The following is a 19682-nucleotide window of genomic DNA, read 5'->3' as shown; positions in this document are numbered from 1 at the left end:
TAATCTTAAAAAATTGTCGGACAATATTACCAGTTAATTTTAAATGTTTTTAACAAACAATCCTGCAAAAATCAACTGTGACGGTATAAATTTTATTACTTTTTATGGTGCGTGCGCCCCTCTTATGGGGGGCGCACTATGGAGTCATAAATAATAATTTTTTTGCAGGGTTGTTTGATAAAAATACTTAAATTTACTGGTAATATTGTCCGACAAGATTTTAAGGGTATTCCAGTTGTCGGATGCACCAAAGTTTAGAAACCTCTATAATTACGAAACGCCTCCTCCCGAAAATTTTCCGAAATAGAAAAGTTATCCGACTCGACATAAAATAACCAAATAAAAAAATCTCATGAGGGAGGTAATATTTTTTTAAATGGTGGGCCCAGGGACTATTATTTCTGGCCTTGTTTTAAAATTTTTTAAAAAACAAAGCCCGTCAATTTTTAAATACAGTGATTAACGCGCTAATAACCGCCAAAATAACTCAAAAGATGGCGAACATAATACATTGTGAATTAAAAAGAGATGAAACTAGTACAAGTGGAAATGATCGATATAAACGTATAAACTAACATTACATTACATAGTTTCCCACCTTTAGACGTATGTTACAGTAGTATTTTATAAAATTCTCATGTCACAGTGACAGTTGTCATACCCTTCCGATACGTTTAAAGGTTGGAAACTATATAATGTAATGTTAATTTATACGTTTATATCGATAATTTCCACCTCTACTAGTTTCATCTCTTTCTACCTCACAATGTATTATGTTTTCCATCTTTCACCTTATTTTGCCAATTATTAGCGCGCTCATCACTGTATAAATTTGCCCTGTTGTACATAAATGTACAGGATAATTCACGTCTAATTTTTTTACATATAAAGAGGTGCTCTACCTATCTAATACACTTTACATAATTAAAATCGGATTATTTAAGGGGCCTCAGAAATGTTTTAAACTTATAAACAATTTTTTGGCTTATAAAAAAATAGCTTTGTTTAATAATAAAAAAATCAATTTTTAGCAATGCAAATAATTAAAACCGGTATAATTTGACTTAAACTTTCAAATGCTGTCAGCAGAATTGCTATTTTATTTTTTAATCAAAAGTTATTCGCGTTAAAAAATGGCAATTTTTCGAATTTTTGAAAGTTCCACTGCGTTTATCTCGAAAACTATGCATCCTACGAAAAAACTTGTAAGAACATTTTTTGCTTAGAATTCCCAAGAAATACAAAAAAATGTTTTATTTTGCGAAAAATCGATGTTATGTAATTCCTCAAGTTCTTTGTTTATAAGAATCTTATCGACATCCGGATCAACTGTTACCCAAAAAAATCGTGTTCCACGGGCCAAAAAATACATAAAAATCTTGGGTAAGTCCATCTAAATAAAGGAGCCCGTAGCACCCCCTCCTGGCCACAGGACTAATTTGTTTATAAGCCAAAAAATTGTTTATAATTTTAAAACATTGCTGAGGCTGCTTAAACAATCCGATTTCAATTCTGTAAAGTGCATTAGATAGGTGGAGTGCTTTTTTATATGTAAAAAAATTGACAAATCTTTGTATGTTCTAGTTTTTGTTGTGCAAGATTTTAAAAAATTTTAATTTTTTAAAAAAAGTTTAGATTGCAAAATTATTATTCAAAATCTAATAAGTCAATTTTAATGAAATTTGGTGTACGGTTTTAGCACATTACAAAAATTTTCTAAGCGAATTAGGAAGGTTACAAGTGTAAGCTAAGTGATGGAAAATCATTGAATAAGGACAGGCTTGTTTTGCACCCTTTTTTTATATTTATTGCTATTTTGCAGCAAGGGTGATAAATTAAGACATTCTTATCCAATCGCATGTGATAGAAAATTTAATTATCTTTGTTTTATTCCTATACGACTTTGTTCCAAAATGAATCGTGTTAAGGTTATAAGCAAAAAAATAGAAAAAAAAACGAAATTTTTTGAAATTCTTTAATATTTTATTTTTTTATTAATGTTCCGGGCATATTTGAGAAGGAGCATAAATCAATTATTATTAACGAAGTTATCACCTAACTTTATCCGCAAAAATCTGAATACCACCTCTCACATCCACCTAAAAACAGATCCTTACTGGTCTAATATAGGTTATTATTATAGATGTCCATGTCCATACTACTCAAAAAATTTGAAAGGTTGTGTCACCAACAGGATATTTTTATTCCTTATTTTTCTGAACTAAATATATGTCATGAGTTGTCAATATGAATGAGTCAGATAAAATTAGATTATTAGAAGAATTTTTTACCAAGCACAAAAACAGAATTTGTTTTAATTTATTAATGTTTTGCGACATATTGAAGCAATATTGAAGTTTTTTTAGACGATTTATGAGTTTCTTACTCTCAAATTTGTTTAAAACGCTTAACTTTTTGGTAATAGACGAAAAAATCGAAAATTTACCTTTTTTTGATCTTCATTTGTTTATATTATAACTATGTATATCATCAAAATTGGCTGTAGGAAACATATGTATAGGTTATTATTATAGATGTCCATACTACTCAAAAAATTTGGTTTCGACCTGGAGGGGTTGCGTCACCAACAGGATATTTTTATTCCTTATTTCTCTGAACTAAATAGATGTCATGAGTTATCAATATGGACGAGTCAGATAAAATTAAATTATTAGAAGAATTTTTTACCAAGCAAAAAACAGAATTTGTTTTAATTTATTAATGTTTTGTATTTTGATACCGATTTCCGAAGTGGAAATCCCAGTGGACTATTCCCAATTAAAATAGTAAATTTGCATAAGATGCCACAGCTTCAGAACAATATTAATATTTTTTGTCTTTCAAAAACTTAACGCCTACTCAGACATACAAGGTTGAAAAGAAGGGAAACAAAACAACGTTAGTGATATTTTCATTTGGGAATTAGTCCAGGGTAATAAGGTTTTTTCCATGACACTTGAACAGCCAGGGTACTGAAACGTATTTTCGACAGGTAATACCTATAAGACCAAATTGTAACTATTTCCTGCGTAGGATCTGGCGGCCATTTTTATTTATAAACAATTAAGTGTCAAAAAAGGCATTTTTCACTTTTTTTTTTTCAAATCAATGGAAAACAGGGAATCTTATGGTTTTTTTAGTACAAATATCTTCGAGATTATGGAAAAATCTTTAAAATGACGTATTACAAAGTTTGATATACTCATTTATTGTTAATACAATTGCGAAAAAAGGTCGGAATTGCAAAAAAAAATATTTTCGCATTTAACTGTTGTAAAAATTAGTGTACAGCTTTAAAATTTTTGTCAAATAAGGGTTCTTTGGTGCTTAATATGTGATAAAAATTTTAAAGCTATTCATTCAGTTGTTTAAATTTTATTCAAGTTGTTTATCCCAGAGAGCATTTTTTTTTGCAATAACATAAGTCAGAAGAAAATAATGTTAGAACCATTCCACAGAAGTCAAATAAAAGAGCATGAGCTATATTTTCAACTTGGTTTAAAAAAAGTGAATAAAAAATGCATTTATTAGTAATAAATAATTATGCAAAAGTATCGTAAATCTTTCCTTATAAACTTTTTATTTTGTTATATAAGAAATTATACATATTTATTACAATTTTTTATCAATTATAATATAGATAACATTACTTGGTAGTTGTGCACTTAAAACAGGGTAAAAAAGTTAATTTTTTTGGAAAAAGTTATTCAAAAAGTTTATAAAGAAAAATTGACGATACTTTTGCATAATTATTTATTACTAATAAATGCATTTTTTATTCACTTTTTTCAACCATGTTGAAAATGTAGCTCACGCTCTTTCATTTGACACCTGTGGAATGGTTCTAAGCTCATTTTTTTCTGACTTATGTTGCAAAAAAATGCTCTCTGGGAAAAACAATTGAATGAATAGCTTTGTAATTTGTATCACATATTAAGCACCAAAGAACCCTCATTTGACAAAAATTTCAAAGCTGTACACTAATTTTTACAACAGTTATTGAGAAAATATTTTTTTTGCAATTCCGACCTTTTTTTCTCAATTATATTAACAATAAATGTGTATATCAAACTTTGTAATACGTCATTTTAAAGCTTTTTCCATAATCTCGAAGATATTTGTAATAAAAAAATCTTAAGTTTCACTGTTTTCGGTTGATTTGAAAAAAAAGGGGGAAATGCCATTGTTTGACACTTAATTGTTTATAAATAAAAATGGCCGCCAGATCCTACGCAGGAAATAGTTATAATTTGTTCCTATAGGTATTACCTGTCGAAAAAACGCTTCAGTACTCTGGCTGCTGAATTGTCACGAACAGGGTATATTTTTGTCTTATTACCCTGGCCTAAATAATTAAAAATATAATACATACAATCAAAATCGGTAACCTCTATACATTTCAACTAAAATACGTAGTATTGGAGTACATTTAAATACTGAATCGTTTACAGGAAGAGCATCATAAAACATTATTGATCTATTTTTAATCCCTGTTTTATATGAACACTCCAAAGCCTTTTCGTACGGCACTAGAGTTGAGTGGCCTACAAAGATATTCCCTATTTTCTGTCAGGATTTATTTCGCAATTGTTTCTTTGAGAAATAAAAAATATAAAATACATACATCGGAAAAGTTTAGGGATATTTTTAGAAAGTAATTTCTTCCTTAAGAGGATCGGTACGTATTTTCGGCTGCAATGCTATTCAAATGGGGATTCATTTTTTTCGAATCCTGAGAAAACTAATAAGTATTTTTGAAAAATTTAAATGCAGAATGAAAGATTACGTTATTAGCGAGGGCCGAAAGTCCCTGAGAACTTCTATAATGTTTATTTAAATAAGTTAGAGGGTGAAAAACTAAGAGAAAATGTAGTGTGATTTTTAATTTCAAATATCTCATTCAAAATAAACTTTTTATTTATTCTAAGGGACTTTCGGCCCTCGGTAATAATTTAATCTTTCATTCTGCGTTTAAATACCTCTATGGTCACGACACTGACAATCAGTGACAATTTTAAATATTTGACATTGCATCAGGAATATTTTGAGGTATTGATTAAATATTATTGATATATAGTGTATTTGATAAATAATTGATTTAAGACGTGAACTTAATAAAAAGTTATTTATTGTGTATTATTTGTGGAAGATCCAAGCAGAGAATACATCAGGATAATAATATAATATATTCTATGATCCAAGTATTTTGTTGTTAAAGATGTTCAAAATTGTAAGCGTTCCATAACAATATATTATTAAAAAATCACTTTAACACTTTTCCTCTTTTCTCGATTGAGTATTAGTGAAAAAATTATCACATTTATTAACTGAATTAATAATTTGCAATTATAAAAATAACAGTTATCGAAGAACATTCAAAAGCCATCTCTTTAAATTAATGATGACATTTTCAAGTAGAATGACATTCTAGTAATGTTTACATATCCATACCAGTGTGAATTTTACTACACGTAATTTGCCGTGTAAAGACAGAAAAAGTAGGGATACACGTAAAATATTGGCGAATTATGTACCCATAGCCTTAATTGTATTGGATAAGTAATAATTGATTTGTAGTGATTAGTAGTCTTTATATACAACAAAATTTGTTGAAATGTCAAAAATAACGAGAATGCCTTTCAGAAATGTCAAAAATAACAAGAAGTACAATTAAAACAAATTGGTTCTTCACAAAATATGGTCGTAATAAAAAAAGCAATAATACAAAGTATGGCGTCCACCCTGGTTTATTCGGCTCTACATCTGTCGTTCATAGACAAAACGAGATTGTTGCCCATTCTTCTATCAGACGCTTTCGGAAACGAAACGGCGTGTATATGTTTCCCATGTATGGAGTAATAATTCTTCGCTGAAGCATGCTCGATGGGATTCAGGTCGGGGGATTGTGATGGCTGATGCACACCCTCTTTTTTTAAACAACAAACCTATTATTTTCCGATAGCTCAGGCGGTAGGATGTCTGACTTTCGCGCAGAAGGCCGGTGATCGAATTCCAGTGTCTGCGAGAACTAGTGTTGCCCAAAATCGGTCTTGGTCTTGCAGTCTGGGTCTTGTTCTTGCATTTTCGCAAGACCAAGACCAAGACCGCCTAATTTTAGCAAGACCAAGACCAAGACTGACCGTGCAAGATTTGAGCAAGAACAAGACTGCCCCAGCGAGACTCTTGCGTCTTGCAGTTAGGACCGAATGTCGTTTTAGAGAGTATAGTAGTTCGGGTATATGCTTAGATGCATATAGGCTCTATGAGACGCAAAAAATATGTAACAAAAATTTGGAAAATTGGACTTACGCGCATTACGAACAATACCATAAGCATACATAGCCAATCAAAAGAAAACTTGGCACATTTGATATGTACTCAGAGGTCATAAAACTACAATGTAAAAATAAAACATTTTAAACATGCTTTTCCAGCAGACGATTTTTTCGCTCTGAAATTAATTGTCCGGATTTTGATAATAGGCGCCACAATAGCCCCCGTCTAACCGTTTAGAAATATATGTCATCTTAGCTTAGCTGATAAAAAATATAATAATATAATAAATCTTGTCGGCCCAAATTATTAAGACTAAACATCGTTTATGCTGAGTGTGCGATATCCGTTAAACAAACCAAAATTTGCTGAAAAAGCGCGGCTTTTTCTAATAACAGTATATTTCTATTATATTGAACGTCGCGTTGTTAATCACGAAACAGATTATGTTACCTTTTCGATATGTATAATATATATTATCTTTGATAAAGAAATTTAAACTCATCATTCGACACACACCACAATATCCTACTTAGGGTATTGGATAGTAACGAGTATAAAAGAATCTTTGTATTAATTCTTGCTAAAAAAAATTAATATAAAGATAAAGTCAAATCAATTGCGTACTGTTCTGTAATTTAATTTGTATTGTATTTTACATTTTATTTAAATAAATGGCAAATTGTATAACTTTTTTATTCCATTTCATATAAGGTGAGGGTCGATCAATCCTTTTCTAGACAGATAATGTTCTTTGAAATACAGTCAACTTTATGTCATTGTCATTAATTTGTTTTTTTGTATTTTAACCATGTTTTAGCACATGTAAGCTTATTAAGAGGAAACAGTAGCGATCAACAGGTAGCAACCAACGCGTTCCAAGATTGCGGCTCTAATTTTGAATATTTTGTCGATATATTTGGCACACATATTCGCAATATAATAAAGAATGTCGGTACAGAGCCCAATTTCAGAAATATGTTAGTATGTGGAAATTACTCTACAACTAAATAAAATATTGAAAAAAGCAGCCTGTACCGCCATTAAGAAAGACAAAAAAATACACTTTCTTCAAATAAACTTTTTTATTCCATTCCTAGATTTTGTGTAATCTTGGAACTACTAAAAATCGATTTTTTTATAACAAGAAATCGAACGTCACTGACTTGGCAACATTTTACGCCTATGTGCATAAAAATTATTGTTTTTGATAGTATAAACGTCACTGTCAGTGTCGAATTACCGACGCACTGTTGCCTCACTTTTGAAAGTTCGCAGAACTTTCGCAATATTGGACCGCGTTTGTTGCCACCTGTTCATGCTACTGTATCACCTTAAATGCAAACGTTTATTAAGAAACAGACTGTCTCCCGTGTGCCATGGTAAATAGTTGTTAGTTAGAGTATAAGCACGGATCGCTTAGATCGTGAGTTCATGCCTTACCTACCTAATGTCAGTTTAGACATTTATTAATTTTGTTTGATCATTACCATGGCTATGATAATTCAAGATTAAAATGTACCTATACCTCGTCCAATTTACTTACCGTTGCACGTCATCCGCGCCATAGCCTGTGACACGATACCAACACGAAATATTTAGGCGGTGGGTGTGTTCTTTTTTAGAATCAAAATGATCAAAAAGGTATACTTTGTTACAGTTTACATATTCTGAAGGTGCCGGCGGGGGATGGCGTCTATGCGCAGTATTATAGTCGGTGTAAGGAGAGAACGTATTCGAAATAGTGAAATAACAAATAATATAAAATTTGTTATTTCATGATTTTGAATACTTTCTCTCTGATAGACCGACTATAATACTGCGAATAGACGGCGTCCCCCACCGGTACCTTTAGAATCTGTGCACTGTACCTACGTTGTTCTAAGATCTAAAGTAACGCTTAGCGTTTGGCCACACGGGCGATTTTTTACGGCCGCCGTAAGAGCCGTAAAAATCATCGCGAAAATGGGTCCCACGGTGAGAATAGTAGATGGCCAGACTGTTGCTGCGCGATATTTTACAGCTCAGTCTGGCCATCTACTATTCTCACCGTGGGACCCATTTTCGCGCTGATTTTTACGGCTCTTACGGCGGCCGTAAAAAATCGCCCGTGTGGCCAAACGCTTATAGTCCAGGCCGCATAATAATATGTTTTGAGATGGACGTTGAGAGGTGACTCAAATTTTTTTGCAGAAATTGCTCGAAAGTATCTCAAATAATAATATTTGAGTTATCCTCCCACTCAAAATGGTCCGGAACATTGTTTAAATAATCAAAATGTCAAAATATGAAGGAAAAATTCGATTTTATTATTGGTTTTTTGATTATAACTTTAAAACTGTTCATTTCTGAGAAAAGTTGTACTATCATAAAAGTTGCGTAATTAAATTTCCTACAATATAGAATTGGTTAAAATTTAAAAAATAGTCACCCTTGTTACAAAATAGAAATAATTGAGAGAAAAAAACATACAAAAACAAGTATTGGCGTTTTACGTTTTTCAATCATTTATGCTACACTTTGGACCTTCATATTTTACCCAGAAAAACTTTATGATATAGTAAAACAACACTGTAAATTTCATTAAGATCAGTTTAATAGATTTTGCAAAATAAATTTTGCAATCCAGCTTTCGCAAAAAAAATTCATTTTTTTAAAATGTTGCAGGACTGAAAATAAAGCAGATAGCAAGTTGAATTTTTTTTTGCTTATAGAAGTGTACTGTACCTTTCATTTGCAATTTGCAAAATTAAAATCGATTAAGTACCACGGCGTCAGGAAATTTTTTAAATAAACATTAATTTTTGGTGCTATGCGCAGGACAGCGGTGTTCGATTCACACAAGTTGATTTCCACCAAAATTTCTTTTAATCTTTATCTAATATATTATTTTCTTACTCTATGTTTTGTTGTATTTTAATATTTTAATTCCACAAAAATCAAACTATTCTTATTATTGTTTGTGAAATATTGTTTAAACAATTGCATATGTTTAAAAATAATAAACTTTTATTCTCTAAGTTAAAATATATGAACAAAGAAAGTTTTTGCTAAAAAAAGTGTTATTTCAAAGGATAGAGTATGTGTTTTTATTTTGCAATAAACAAATTTATTTATTTATATTGAAATGTAATAAAAATTAAAATGAATCAATAATTATCAAAGGTCATTGGAATGCCCAATCAGAGCAAACTATCCGCTGTCCTGCGCGTAGCACCAATAATTAATGTTTATTTAAAAAAATTCCTGACGCCGTGGTAGCTAATCGATTTTAGTTTTGTAAATTGCAAATTAAAGGTACACTTAATAAGCAAAAGCTTATTAAGCAATAAAAAATTTCTATAAGCAAAAAACTCTATAAGCAAAAAAAAAATTCAACTTGCTATCTGCTTTATTTACAGTCCTGTAACATTTTGAAAAAATGAATTTTTTTTGCGAAAGCTAGATTGCAAAATATATTTTGCAAAATCTATTGAACCGATCTTAATGAAATTTACAGTATTGTTTTATTGTATCATAAAGTTTTTATGGGTGAAATATGAAGGTTCTAAGTTTAGCATAAATGGTTGAAAAACGTAAAATGCGAATACTTGTTTTTGTATGGTTTTTTCGCAATTATTGCTATTTTGCAACAAGGCTGACAATTTTTTAAATTTTTAACCAATTTTATGTTATTAGGAAATTTATTTACGCAACTTTTATATCAGTATAACTTTTCTCGGAAATGAATACTTTTAAAGTTATAATCAAAAAACCAAGAAAAAAATCGAATTTTTCCTTCATTTTTTCACATTTTGATTATTTAAACAATGTTTCGGACCTTTTTGAGAGGGAGGATAACTCAAATATTATTATTTGAGTTATTTTCAAGCAATTTCTAAAGAAAAATTTGAGTCACCTCTCAACGTCCAAATGTACTACTATTTTTACAGATGCGCCCTGGTCTATTAAAGAATAGCAATAGGCCAATGTGTGACTGCGAGACGTGCAAGACTCTTGCTGCAAGACCAAGACCGAGAGCGCAATACCAAGACCAGGTGTATTGGCGCAAGACCAAGACTGTCTAAGTCTCGTCTTGGTCTTGCATTTGGGCAACACTAGCGAGAACATCTCTAGGCATTTACAAAAATGTCTACAGGCCCCAGGTCGACTCAGCCTAAATAGACTGAGTACCTTGGGTAAAAACCACGGGTAATAATAGACTGTTGAAGTGTAGCACTGGCCTTGTTTCCTTTCTTGTATACCGAAGACACTAGAGATAGCAGACTGTCCTGCTACAATCCCAAAGCCGCGTCAGCGGTATAAAAAGGGATACTATTATTATTAAATCTTATCTCTCAAAAGTATCCTTTTGTGACAAAGTATGTTACACCTGTATTTATGAAAGATACTAAAAAAGTTGTTTACAAAAACCAGAGGTAGCTGTAAGCTTCAAATTTTAAAGTTGGTTATTGTAAAGAATTACTGATTACGTCCGCAAGGTGCGCTAGAAGAACAAAGGTCAGGAACTTTTGGTACGTACCTCGTATGCGTTATAAATGCTTAAGAGAATCTGAACTCAATTACGCTAATTCTTGTCGTGTTAGCTACAATCATAATTATTTTTACATTATCTACTGTCGATCTAAAAAGTCAACTACATGTAGTCGAATCAACCTCTTCAATTACACAGCTATGATATTTTTTTCCTTCTATATTGTATATTTCTTGAATTCATCTAAATTCTTGAATTCATCAGTCTGTATTGTCTCATTGACAACAAAGACAATAAACCTTATTAATACTTTTGAGAGAAAGATATTAAGGAGGATATTGGGACCCATTTGCGACAATGGTATATGGATTCCGCGATTATAAAAAACATAAAACTAAAAGTTAAATTCCGACGCAAATATAAAAAATCTAAGATTCATTCTGATTTTATTGAGTTTAAAAGATTATGACGACTAATAAAATATCAGGTCAAGGTGGCATATGACAATTACTTGGAGGATATTCAAACAAATATTTCTCAAGACAAAACTAAGTTCTGGTCTTACATTCACTCTAGAAATAAATCATCACGAATTCCTGGCAACATGAGTTTTGAGGGAAGTGATTACAAAGATCCGCAAGCCATAGTGAATGCTTTTGCGGAATTTTTCAGTAGTGTTTATTTAGTTTCTGATGATGAAGGTGGTTGCAATTATCCAATAAACCCATATATGACATCAATTAATTTTCATTCGGTTACAGAGGATGAAATAAATGCTGCTATCAGAAAGTTAAAAGATAAGATGACATCAGGCCCTAACAAGATTCCCTTGTTTCTTATTAAAGATTGCGCTGGTGCGTTTGTCATACCTTTAACCAAGATTATAAACTTATCTATACAACAAATGAAGTATCCAGAACTATGGAAGGAAGCAAGGGTGTGTCCGATATTTAAGGCTGGGGTGAAGTCAGAAATAGAAAACTATAGAGCTGTCTCTATTTTATCTAATTTTTCAAAGGTTTTCGAAATCGTATTATATAATAGGATCTTATCTTCTGTTCAACTTTATATTTCATCTCATCAGCATGGTTTTGTTAATAAAAGATCAACTGTAACCAACTTGGTTTATTTTACCCAATATCTTTCTGAAGTTATTGACGATAATGGCCAAGTTAATGTTATATATACCGATTTTTCGAATGCTTTTGACAGAATTGATCATGAAGTATTACTTAGCAAGCTTTCAACATTTGGTTTTACTGACAGTGCTCTTTTATTGTTAAAATCGTATCTTCAGGGAAGGATGCAGTTTGTAGCATATAATGGTTATGTCTCAGAAAAATATCTTGCTGCGTCTGGTGTGCCTCAAGGTTCCAACCTCGGTCCATTGCTCTTTCTACTATTTATTAATGACCTTCTGGAAAATATTTCATGCGCAAGACTGGGCTTTGCTGACGATTTGAAAATATTTTCTACTATTAGGGAGCTGGATGATTGTAACCAACTTCAGCAGAATATAGAAATATTGCAAAATTGGTGCAACAGCAACAAATTACAACTTAACACAAAAAAATGTAAAGTAGTCACTTTTTCTAGGAAATCAAGTTTATTTGTATTTAACTATAGTTGTCACGATAGAATATTAGAAAGGCAGAACACGGTTAAGGATTTGGGTGTAATTTTTGACACAAAACTCACTTTTGTGGAACATATGTGTGTTAAAGTTTCTGAAGCGTTGAAGGCTTATGGGTTTTTAATTCGCAATTGTAAGTCATTTAATAATATAAAGTCATTAACATTGCTATATTATACTTATGTCCGCTCTAAACTTGAATATGCCAGTATTGTATGGAGTCCTTTCTATGATTGTCATAACATTGCAATTGAAAGCGTTCAGAGAAAATTTCTAGAATTTTTAATGTTTAAAGTAAATGGTCTTTATCCGGCTAGAGGTGTAGATAATAATTACTTGTGTGATCGTTTTAGTATGTGTAGTTTAGAATTAAGAAGAAAAGTTGCATCTTTAATTTTTTTGTACAAACTTGTTAATAATGCAATTGATTGTATTTCAATATTAGAAAATATTAATTTTAACATTCCAAGGTCAAATTTCAGAACAAATGTATTATTTAGGTGTACAAGAGCTCGTACAAATATTCTATGTAAGGCTCCTATTAATGTAATGTGTAGAAATTTTAATATTATTGGTAAGCATTGTGACATTTTTTCATGTTCTCAAAGGAACTTTATAAAAGTAGCTATTGAGTGTCTGAAATAAGCACTAATTTTTTATTTTATTTTTTTATTAATTTATTTTCTTTTTCTGTTTGAATTTATATTAATTTTAGTCTAACTTGTATTATTAATGTTATTTTTTTGGTACTACTGCTTAAATCTTTATCTTACCTATAGGTGTTATAAATTATGTAATATTTTTATCATTGTCCTGTAAATGGGAAACTGTTGGGCAATGAAGCTATTATTATTATCCAGATTTAGCCATACGGCTCACACTCCCTCTGAGGGGAAAATTGACTCATCCCAGATACCTACGGTATCAAAAGGATTGAGCTCTGGTGGGACTCTTTCCGTGTTATCGAGCCCTAGGTGACTTGGAATGCAGGTGTATCTCCCAAAAATTTTCTTACACTTCTGGCCGTCGCAAGTAGTACAGCTTTCTGCATGGTCTTATAAATATGTTCATTGAGACCCAGCTTTTTTATGCTTTCGAGGAGGGTCTTCGGAATGACTCCAGTAGTAGACATAACAATAGGTATCGTCTGGGTACTTTGCATTCTCCATTGTCTCCGTATTTGAATTTCCAGATCTCTATACTTGGCGATCTTTTCAGTAAATTTACTACGTAGATTATTGTTGTTAGGTATCGCCACATCAATTAGTGTTGTTTGTCTTGTTAATTTATTAACTAGTACAAGATCTGGTCTATTATGTGCCACTGTTTGGTCTGTGAGCACACTGCGGTCCCAGTATAGCTTGTAGTTGCCATCCTCAAGCATACTCTCAGGAACGTATTGATAATATGGGAGATGGTCCGTTTGGAGAAGTCCCAGCTTGTTAGCTATCTCTTGATGAAGGATTTTTCCCACTGCGTCATGCCGTTCCTTGTATTCAGTTGCAGCAAATGCCTGGCAGCCCCCTGTAATATGTTGGATGGTTTCTTGGGCTTGACATCCATATCGGCATCTGTCGTTTTGAACCTGAGGGTCTTTGACGATATATTTGAGGTAATTTCTGGTTGGTATAACCTGATCCTGAATGGCCAGTAATGAACCCTCCGTTTCAGGGAACATCTTTCCTGATGTCAACCAATAGTTCGACGCTATATTGTCGACATAGTCTTGGCTAACCTCATTGGGATGTCGCCCGTGCAGAGGTTTACTCATCCAGGTGCGCAGTTTTTCGTCTTTAGTAAGGTGGTTTATGCGCATTTCTGGTTCCCTCAGTTTGATCGGTGTTGTGTCATCTACTGCGCAAATTGCGCGGTGTAGAATAGATGTCTCAGCCTGCATCTGAAAATAAGTTCTTAAATTAGCAATCTGTTTATCTAATTGCTCACCTATATCCATAAGTCCTCTTCCTCCTAAATACCGGGGTAATGTCGTTCGTTCTACTGCACTTTTAGGGTGGTGTTTTTGTGCCTTTGTGAGGTGTGTTCGTACTTTTCGCTGAAGATTTTCTATATCCGTTTTTGTCCACTTAACAATACCAAATGAATAGCTAAGCGCGGAACAAGCGTAGGTGTTCAGTGCCTTAAACAAATTTTTACTGTTAAGCTGTGAACGAAGCAGCTGTTTTACCCTTCTTATAAACTCAGTAGTTATCTCAGTTTTCATTTGCTTATGGTCAATTTTCCGCGCCTGCTTTACTCCAAGATATTTGTACATATCGTTATCGCCCATGGCCTCGATGTTCTGGCCATTTTGCATATCGAATCCACCGGGCTGTACCTTTCCTTTGACTATATTCAAAACACGGCACTTGTCTAGACCGAACTGCATACCAATATCATTAGAGAATGTTTCTACAGTTTTTAGCATCTCTTCTAGGTGTTCTCGAGTGGAAGCCATTAATTTCAAATCATCCATATACAACAGATGATTGAGCTTCGCGACTATAGTATTATTGCTTTTAATGCTAAAACCTGAGTCAGTGGAGTTTAATAGCTGGGAAAGGGGGTTCAAAGCTAAACAGAACCACAGTGGACTTAACGAGTCTCCTTGAAACAGGCCCCGGTTGATTGCGATATTTTCGGTTTCAATATTGTTTTCACCAGGTATTTGGAGGTGAATTTTAGTCTTCCAATCTCTCATTATATGCCTTAAAAAAGTCACTATGTTATCATCTACTTTGTATATTTTCAATATATCTATTAGCCATTCATGCGGTACTGAATCAAAGGCCTTTTTATAGTCAATAAAAGCAGTAAAAAGGTTCCTTTTTTAGTGAATGCCTGGTTAGAAATAACTGAGTCGATGATAAGCTGTTCTTTGCAACCCATGGAACCCTTAGCGCATCCTTTCTGTTGAGGCTCTATGATATTGTTTAGAGCACAGTGTTGGTAGATGCGCCGGGTTACACAGGATGTGACCAATTTATACAAAGTTGGAAGACAAGTAATTGGGCGGTACTTGGATGGATCTTGGGTGTTATTTTGATCCTTGGGTATTAAATAAGTAGTTCCCTGAGTTAGAAATGATGGTAATTCCTGCGGATTAGAAATAACATGATTAATTAATGTTGATAAGCACTCATGAATACTCCAAAACTTTTTAAGCCAGAAGTTCTGAACTCCGTCTGGTCCTGGAGATTTCCAGTTATGAAGCTCTTTGATGACATTTGAGACTTCTTCAGTCGTGAATGGTTCGTAGTTAGCAGTGACGTAGTGGTGACAGTTGTGCGTCGTATCTTCTATCCAGCCAGCATTGTTGTTAAAAGCAGCTGGTGTGGAAAGTTGATTTATTATTATTATTATTATCCAGATTTAGCCATACGGCTCACACTCCCTCTGAGGGGAAAATTGACTCATCCCAGATACCTACGGTATCAAAAGGATTGAGCTCTGGTGGGACTCTTTCCGTGTTATCGAGCCCTAGGTGACTTGGAATGCAGGTGTATCTCCCAAAAATTTTCTTACACTTCTGGCCGTCGCAAGTAGTACAGCTTTCTGCATGGTCTTATAAATATGTTCATTGAGACCCAGCTTTTTTATGCTTTCGAGGAGGGTCTTCGGAATGACTCCAGTAGTAGAGATAACAATAGGTATCGTCTGGGTACTTTGCATTCTCCATTGTCTCCGTATTTGAATTTCCAGATCTCTGTACTTGGCGATCTTTTCAGTAAATTTACTACGTAGATTATTGTTGTTAGGTATCGCCACATCAATTAGTGTTGTTTGTCTTGTTAATTTATTAACTAGTACGAGATCTGGTCTATTATGTGCCACTGTTTGGTCTGTGAGCACACTGCGGTCCCAGTATAGCTTGTAGTTGCCATCCTCAAGCATACTCTCAGGAACGTATTGATAATATGGGAGATGGTCCGTTTGGAGAAGTCCCAGCTTGTTAGCTATCTCTTGATGAAGGATTTTTCCCACTGTGTCATGCCGTTCCTTGTATTCAGTTGCAGCAAATGCCTGGCAGCCCCCTGTAATATGTTGGATGGTTTCTTGGGCTTGACATCCATATCGGCATCTGTCGTTTTGAACCTGAGGGTCTTTGACGATATATTTCAGGTAATTTCTGGTTGGTATAACCTGATCCTGAATGGCCAATAATGAACCCTCCGTTTCAGGGAACATCTTTCCTGATGTCAACCAATAGTTCGACGCTGTATTGTCGACATAGTCTTGGCTAACCTCATTGGGATGTCGCCCGTGCAGAGGTTTACCCATCCAGGTGCGCAGTTTTTCGTCCTTAGTAAGGTGATTTATGCGCATTTCTGGTTCCCTCAGTTTGATCGGTGTTGTGTCATCTACTGCGCAAATTGCGCGGTGTAGAGTAGATGTCTCAGCCTGCATCTGAAAATAAGTTCTTAAATTAGCAATCTGTTTATCTAATTGCTCACCTATATCCATAAGTCCTCTTCCTCCTAAATACCGGGGTAATGTCGTTCGTTCTACTGCACTTTTAGGGTGGTGTTTTTGTGCCTTTGTGAGGTGTGTTCGTACTTTTCGCTGAAGATTTTCTATATCCGTTTTTGTCCACTTAACAATACCAAATGAATAGCTAAGCGCGGAACAAGCGTAGGTGTTCAGTGCTTTAAACAAATTTTTACTGTTAAGCTGTGAACGAAGCAGTTGTCTTACCCTTCTTATAAACTCAGTTGTTATCTCAGTTTTCATTTGCTTATGGTCAATTTTCCGCGCCTGCTTTACTCCAAGATATTTGTACATATCGTTATCGCCCATGGCCTCGATGTTCTGGCCATTTTGCATGTCGAATCCACCGGGCTGTACCTTTCCTCTGACTATATTCAAAACACGGCACTTGTCTAGACCGAACTGCATACTAATATCATTAGAGAATGTTTCTACAGTTTTTAGCATCTCTTCTAGGTGTTCTCGAGTGGAAGCCATTAATTTCAAATCATCCATATACAACAGATGATTGAGCTTCGCTACTACAGTATTATTGCTTTTAATGCTAAAACCTGAGTCAGTGGAGTTTAATAGTTGGGAAAGGGGGTTCAAAGCTAAACAGAACCACAGTGGACTCAACGAGTCTCCTTGAAACAAGCCCCGGTTGATTGCGATATTTTCGGTTTCGATATTGTTTTCACCAGGTATTTGGAGGTGAATTTTAGTCTTCCAGTCTCTCATTATATGCCTTAAAAAGGTCACTATGTTATCATCGACTTTGTATATTTTCAATATATCTATTAGCCATTCATGCGGTACTGAATCAAAGGCCTTTTTATAGTCAATAAAAGCAGTAAAAAGGTTCCTTTTTTTAGTGAATGCCTGGTTAGAAATGACTGAGTCGATGATAAGCTGTTCTTTGCAACCCATGGAACCCTTAGCGCATCCTTTCTGTTGAGGCTCTATGATATTGTTTAGAGCACAGTGTTGGTAGATACGCCGGGTTACACAGGATGTGACCAATTTATATAAAGTTGGAAGACAAGTAATTGGGCGGTACTTGGATGGATCTTGGGTGTTATTTTGATCCTTGGGTATTAAATAAGTAGTTCCCTGAGTTAGAAATGATGGTAATTCCTGCGGATTAGAAATAACATGATTAATTAATGTTGATAAGCACTCATGAATACTCCAAAACTTTTTAAGCCAAAAGTTCTGAACTCCGTCTGGTCCAGGAGATTTCCAGTTATGAAGCTCTTTGATGACATTTGAGACTTCTTCAGTCGTGAATGGTTCGTAGTTAGCAGTGACGTAGTGGTGACAGTTGTGCGTCGTATCTTCTATCCAGCCAGCATTGTTGTTAAGAGCAGCTGGTGTGGAAAGTTGATTTCCCCAAAACTCATGAATTTCTTCTTGGCTTGGGTAAGACTTGTCGACACTTTCTACGGTGGAATTGAGTTTTCGGTAAAACGCCTTCTCAGAGTTCTCAAAAAGTGCATTGTCACATTTTCGGTTGTTACTAACTTTATACCTTCTTAATCGTCCTGCATAGACGGAGAGTTTTTGTTTTAATGTATCCAGACACTGTTGAGCTGTGTTATTTTCTGGATCGTATCTCGAGTGTCTTGCAGTGCTCCGCATTATTTCTTCAGCTCTCTTAATAACTCTTCTACTTGTTACACCTCTTATATATTCTGTGACTTGACCAATATCCCTACGCAGTAATTCAATTTTTCCGAGAAGTCTTTTTTCCCAGGGTGCAATTCTGTTACCAGTCCTTCCGTTATTAGTACCCCGTCGTGTTCTTATTATTATTATTATTATTATTATTATTATATGGAGAATAGGGTTCAACCACGAGCTATACCAATTTTATAAATAACCCTCTATTGCAATTTATGCAAAAATACAAAGATTGCGCTGGGTAGGTCACCTTTTAAGAATGGATAATAACAGAACACCTATTAAAACGCTCAGCGGAACTATGGTGGGACGTCAGCCAGTAGGAAGACCAAGGAAGAGGTGGATAGACGAAGTGAGAACAGATGCTAAAGTGTTGTCTAATTATAATATGACATACCGTTCAGTCTATGATATTGTTCATATTTTCCGGTATGACCACATTTCAAATTTAGCTTTATCTTGATCATTTCCTTACTTTTAGATGAACAAATATATTATGTATCTTGAAAAATAAATCGAGACAGTTTTAACAAGGAATGCCTTTTATACATTGGGTAATTTTGTGAATTAGTAACCACTTTTAGTGCGGCAGATTCGTGCCAATATTATAAGAATTGTGCATTTAATGATAGAAGCATATAATTTGGACCACATATACTACACATATAAAGGTTCAAAATTAGATATGCGGCCATCTCAGATTTTACCTTTTACAAAAATGGCGGGCATTCAAAATGGTGACGATACATACATATGTGACTAATAGCACGATAACTTTTAAACGAAAAGTCCGACTTTAACTAAATTTGGTACATGGGTTTTTTTTTATGTATAAGATCGAGCTCTTGAACTGGAAGAATCGGTTTAACAGAAGTTGTGTTTTTCCTAATTTTTTGTAAAAGTATGTTGTTTATGTTTTCAACTCTTTCACCCTGTATAATATTAATTTATGAATCTACAAAAAGTAGGAGTTACTCTCCCCACCAATTTAAATTCCATTTTATGTACACGAAATATAAATTTGTATAAAATTGTTTATAACCACTTAAAAAATATGAAAATTGATATTTAAAAAAAATATATAAAAAAAATTTAAAAAAAAAATATGTAAAAAAACAAAAAAAAAAAAGAAAAAAATAATAAAAAAAAAGAAAT

General features: G+C 33.6%; 1 protein-coding gene across 3 annotated transcripts in view; it reads left to right on the top strand.

Moving 5' to 3' along the window:
- The window catches only part of LOC126887175 (ankyrin repeat domain-containing protein 12), a 191314-nt gene that overhangs the window by 72165 nt on the left and 99467 nt on the right, over positions 1–19682 (top strand). The window lies entirely within an intron of this gene.

Source organism: Diabrotica virgifera, chromosome 6 (assembly GCF_917563875.1).
Source record: "Diabrotica virgifera virgifera chromosome 6, PGI_DIABVI_V3a".
Lineage (NCBI taxonomy): Eukaryota > Metazoa > Arthropoda > Insecta > Coleoptera > Chrysomelidae > Diabrotica > Diabrotica virgifera.
This window is presented reverse-complemented; position numbering and strand designations above follow the sequence as displayed.